Source organism: Dromiciops gliroides, chromosome 2 (genome assembly GCF_019393635.1).
Source record: "Dromiciops gliroides isolate mDroGli1 chromosome 2, mDroGli1.pri, whole genome shotgun sequence".
Lineage (NCBI taxonomy): Eukaryota > Metazoa > Chordata > Mammalia > Microbiotheria > Microbiotheriidae > Dromiciops > Dromiciops gliroides.
This window is the reverse complement of record NC_057862.1, coordinates 28,127,123-28,133,122: the sequence shown is the minus strand read 5'-3', so window position 1 is coordinate 28,133,122 and position 6,000 is coordinate 28,127,123. Positions and strand designations below refer to the sequence as shown.

At 33.2% G+C, this 6,000-nt stretch overlaps 1 pseudogene; it reads right to left on the bottom strand.

The window, feature by feature from the left end:
• Positions 1-1,999: 1,999 nt before the first annotated feature.
• LOC122738202 overlaps positions 2,000-6,000 on the bottom strand; it is an 85,798-nt pseudogene continuing 81,797 nt past the window's right edge.

Here is a 6,000-nt window from a genome sequence, read left to right as displayed (position 1 = left end):
CAATGCCCTGTCAATTTTAATTAGAGAAATGAAATTAAAACAACTCTGAGGTTATCACCTAACACCTATCAGATTGGCTAATATGAAACAAAAGAAAAATAATAAATTTTGGAGAAACTGTGTAAAATATTTGAACACTAATGCATTGTTGGTGGAGTTATGAATGGATCCAACCATTATGGAGAGTAATTTGGAACTATTCCCAAAGAACTATGGGACTGTGCAAGCCCTTTGGCCCAGTAATATCACTAATAGATCTGTCTATAGCCCGAAGAGATCATAAAAACAAAAACAAAAACAAAAAAAGGAAAATGGCTCAAAAGTACAAAAATATTTAGAGCAGCTCTCTTTGTGGTGGCAAAGAATTAGAAATTGAGGGGATGCTCATCAATTGGGAAATGCCTGAGCAAGTTGTAGTATATGAATGCAATGGAATATGTTATGTTATAAGAAATGCTGAGCAGGTAGACTTCTGAAAATAAAAAAAAAAGAAAAAGAAAAAAGAAAACCTTTAAAGACATTAGTGGATTTATGCTGAATGGGGTGAGAACATTGTACATAGTAAGCACAACATTGTGTGATGATCAACTGTGATAGACTTAGCTCTTCTCAGCGATACAATTCCAACCTACTCATGATGAAAAATGCTCTCCAAATACAGAAAAAAGTACTGTGGATTCTGAATGTAGATTGAACCATACTCTTCCTACTTTTTTTTTCTTTTTTGAGGTTTTTCCCTTTTGTTCTGATTCTTCTTTCACAAAATGACTAATTCAGAAATATGTTTAATGTGATTGTACGTATGTAACCTACATCAGGTTGCTTTTTGTCTTGGGGAAGTGGGGGAATAGAGGGAGGGAGAAAAATTTGTAACTCAAAATCTTATAAAAACAAATATTGAAAAATATATTTATATGTAAAAGGAAAGTAATAAAATAATTTTTTGATTTAAAAAAAGAGCGAGATAGATAAAATGTTCTTACCCTTTGATCCATAGACCCCATTATACAGTTTATACATCTAGGAAGCCATTTAAAATAATCAAGTTCCCATATACTAAAATATTTATAACAGCACTTTTTTTTCAATACCTAAAAATTGTAAACATGCATGATACCTATCTATTGGGGAATGACTAAATGAATGTAATGGAATAGTACTGTGTTATAAAAAATGAAATATGATGAATACGAAGAAGCATATCAGTGTTGGAGATGAAGACGATGAGGCTCTTAAAGACAAAGAGCATTATTCAGGTAGAGGAGACAGAGTAATGATTTGAACACCGTGTTTCCTGATTTTGAGTTGTTTTATTTTTTGTTTTGTTTTGTTTTTGTGTGTTTTCTATCCCTATCCCCCAATTATATACTACTAGGTTTCTCAACTTCATCCAGAATATTTCCTGATATTCAGTGCTAATCAAATAAGCCTTTCCCTTGGTATTTCTCAAAGTCCCCCATTCATTATCATGCATTACATTAGATATTGACATTATTGTCAAGGGACAAATTTCCAGGGATATAGTTTCAGTAGATTTCACCCATTAGGACCTAAAGCTTAATCATTAAGAAACCAATTTAACTGCCCTTTTCTAAATCATAAAAAGCCTTTCAAATATGTTGAGCTTTATTGTGAAACATCAATAGTTACATTTAAAATGACTGAAAAAAAAGTTGCAGGGGGTCTTTTAAATTAATTACTTCACAAATCTTTTTGTACTTTTATTAGCCCATTCATTCTACTGTATAGTGACATTTACATTAATACCTATACTTTGGATTACTTCAAAGAAATGTTTCAAGGAACAAGGTAAACAGAGGGTGTCTTCTATTCATTTAGAGCTATTGTTGCTGACATGGGAAAAATGAAAAGACCTCATAATTCAAAAAATTGCACATTTAAATATTTTAGGAATATGTAGTAACTTACAAATTAATCTTTTGAACTTAGTCATAGATGATAACAAGTAACTTCAAGCCTTCCTGGTGCTCTCTTTGGTGTGCTAAATAACTCATACATAGGGGAAATCATTGTAGGAGTGTTCTACCCTCCAGGGCAGTGTTCTTAATCTTTTTGTGTCAGGGATCCATTAAGAAGTCTGATGAACCTTCCTTGTCAGAAACAAACCTAAATTAATAAAATAAAATGCATAGGATTACAGAGGAAATTAATTACTATGAAATATCTCCCTCAAAGCATTAACAAAATTATGGACCCATATTTAGAGCATCTACTTTGGTGAAGTAACTTGTCATGTCAATACAAATCAGCAGTTGGAGATGGCAGGCACAAAAGCTAATTTAGTCTTGTCAACACTAAAAGCTCCACCTTGTTCAAGAATGTGACTTCGCTGTTGTTTTCTACTCTTGCCATACCATATGTGTCATGCTAAGCCATATGTATTAAGTACTAGGAACTACATTTTTAAAAGGGTAATTATTAGTTAGAAAGCATCCTATAGAAATTAATCAGGATTTTTAAGGATGTCATTATCAAGCCATAAAATAAATGGTTAGCCAACATGAATCCATGAATAAAAATAATTCATTAAGTTCTTACTGTGAAGTATGGTGCTAATCACTGCGGATACAAATGAAAACATGAATATGAAGACTTAAATGAGCTTACATTCTAAGAAGAGGGACAATGCCTATAGGAGAGCTTTTATTACCGAATTTGAAGGGAAGATGAATGTACTCTTCAGGTACGCAATGTCATAAGTTACCAGGAACAAGGATATAATGATTTGATTATGTTTACTGAAATAGAAAGTTAGGAATGAAAATATACAGAAAAACAGAGGATATTGATAGACAGATATATAGATAGATAGATGGATGGTGGATGGATGGTGGATAGATGGATAGATAGATACAAAGATACATACACATCTCCTCTGTTTCATTGTTTATGACATATATACATGCATACATGTGTATATATACATATACATGTATATATAACTGGATATATATATATATATATACGTATATATATATATATAGGTATATATGTGTGCATGTGTGTACATATATATGTGTAGCATGGCTGAATTTTGTGACAGACATTGTGGGCAAGTTAGGAAACCATTAACCAGGAAACACTTCCCAGTGTAGAAATCCTAGCCATGAAAAGGTTAATGACTCCATTTAACCTATAAAAGAGAAAACTTATTTGGGGCAGATAGATATCTGAAAGCATTTGAAGTGTTGTAGTATAGAAGGAATTTGACCTTGTGCTGCTTGACTTCTAAAGATAGAACCTGGTGAGATAAATGGAAACTGCAAACCAGGCTAATTCCGACCTGATGAAAGGAAACACTTGATACCAATTGGAGCTATTTAAAAGTACAATGGATTACAGCAGAAGGTGGTGGCTTTTCACATATTGGAAGTCTTTATGTAAATACTGGTTTACTTATCAAATAGTTTATAGAGGGCATCTTAGTTAGATAGAGGTTGAAATAAATGATCTCTTAGTAACTTCTAATTCTGAGATTGTGCAATTTTCTGCTCTGTAATGATAGCCAGAATTACAAAAATAGATTAGGCATACTTTATACTTTTCATACATTAATTCATTTATTCTTCCATTCACTCACATCTTAAATCCCTGAAACCACTTTATGAGCTAAAAAGTATGACTTTGACTTTATTATTTTTTTCAGATGAGAAAATTGAGGATTATGGAAGGGAAATGACTCAGAGAGAAGTTCCAGGATCCATGTCATCATTAATAAAGTGTTTGATTTGGAGTCATTGTGATAAAATAATGGGACTTGGCAGATACCCAGGAGCCCCACCTGAAGATTGATTTGGAAGTGACTGAACTGGGTGAGACTGAGAGACTGAGAACATGCTTAAGGATGATTATATCAGGACCATACCTGGCTGGCCTGAGTAGGGTGTTGTTCTCAGAAGTTAATGTTGATTAAATTGAGACCCCATGTGGCTAAACCTGAGTAAAGTGTGTGCACTGCTGTAGACTGTGACATCAACAGGAGACCACTCTCAACCAATCAACTTGAAGAACCTCCCATTTCACAGAGGAAGACAGAAAGTAGGAAGCTGAGGCTGTATGACTGGATCTTCCTCTTTTGGTTGAAGACATCAGCTTGGCAGCAGAACTTCATGTGGGCTGCTAGGAAAGCTAGGATTTCCATGCTATAAGGAATCTGTTCTCAATCTTTCTTTATCTTTACTATCTTATAATATATCTTTTAATAAATCCTTAAAAGCCTAAACTTTTGCTGAATTGATCAGGTATTTTAGCCATTTTCCCCCCAAAACTGGAGGGGGGGCAGATTACAACCCACATTTAGATTTTTAAACAACACACCCTGAAGTCTTGACTTAGAATTCCATAGCAAACATTTAGGACCTCTGTTATACTGAGTAAGTAATGGAACCCTTTTAGATCTCAGTTTGTTGATTGGCAAGATGAAAAGCTTGATCTCATTGAAATTAAAGTTTCCTTCTCATGATAAATTCATGATCTAAAATCCACAGTTCCCTTCTGGATCCCTGCCTTCTTGTGTCAGAAGTACTTGCTAAGCTCAATGTAACAATGAACAATACCTTACAGAATTATTCAAGTGGGATAGGTGATATTGGAGAAGTTTTAAAAATAATATACATTTTTATTTATAGTTTTGACTTCCAATTTTTATCCCTCCCCTCCCCTTTCCCTTCCTAGAGGCAGTAAGTAATCAGATATGTGTTATACATGTATGATTATGTAAAATATTACCATATCAGTCATATTGCATAAGAAATCTCGAATTTAAAAAAAGGAAAAAAAATTGAAAAATACCATGCATCAGTCTGTGTTCTATCAATATCAGTTCATTCATTGGAGATGAATGATACTGGAGAATTCTGACAAAAAGTGGTCCACTGGTGAATGAAAAGGCAAACCACTTCCATATATTTGCCAATAAAACCACTTGGACAGTACTAAAATGATAAAATATATGACACCAGAAAATAAGCCCCTAAGGTGGGAAGATGTCCAACATGTAAGTGGGGAAGAGCAGACAACTACAAGTAGTTGCAGAAAGAATGAAGCACCTGGACCAAAGCTAAAAGGAAGCTGAGCTTTGGATGTGTCTTGTGATGAAAGAAAAACCTGATGCTATAAAAATCAATATTGCAAAGGAACCCGGAATGTAAGATCTATGAACCAAGGTAAACTGAGTGTGGTCAAACAAATAGTAGAAAGATTAAACATTGACATCTTGGATTTCAATGATCTTAAATTGATGAGAATGAATGAGTTTTATAGAGGATTATTACATATACTGCTGTGGGCAAAAATTTATTGGAATAAATGGGGTTGCATATATACATATATACATATGTTTGCGTGCGTGCACACACACACACACACATTTATTTATTTATTTATTTGTTTATTTGTTTGTTTGTTTGTTTGTTTGTTTATTTATTTATTCGTTTATTTGTTTGTTTGTTTGTTTGTTTATTTATTTAATTTCTGTGACTTCTGTCCAAGCAAAGCAGATCACTTGCTACTCCTTCCATGCAATGCTTCATTGTATATAACTGTACCTTCATACTAACTGCCTTCCATTCTTGGAATGTTGTCCTTCATCTCTGATTCTGAGAATACTTGGCATCTTTCATTTCTCAAATCTAACAGTAGATCATTTAATAGAAAGTGGTGTAACCAATTATTGAAGTTCCTCTGTGTCCAAACTCAGAAGTCTTTTCCCAAAACATCTCATTGTTTCTTCATTTTCTAAGTCCTAGCATCATAGCAATGAAACTCAAAGGTATTTTAGGTATCATCAAATCCAATTCTTCAGTTTGTAGAAGAGGAAACAATTCCAAAAAGGTTAATGATTTACCAAATGTCAAAGAAGTAGGAAATAAAACTTTGAAGAAAATTATTTGCGAAAAATGAATATGTTTGTAATTTATGAAATCAATGTCCATATTTCAATATATGAACTTTGTATCTATATCAATAATTTGCTTATTA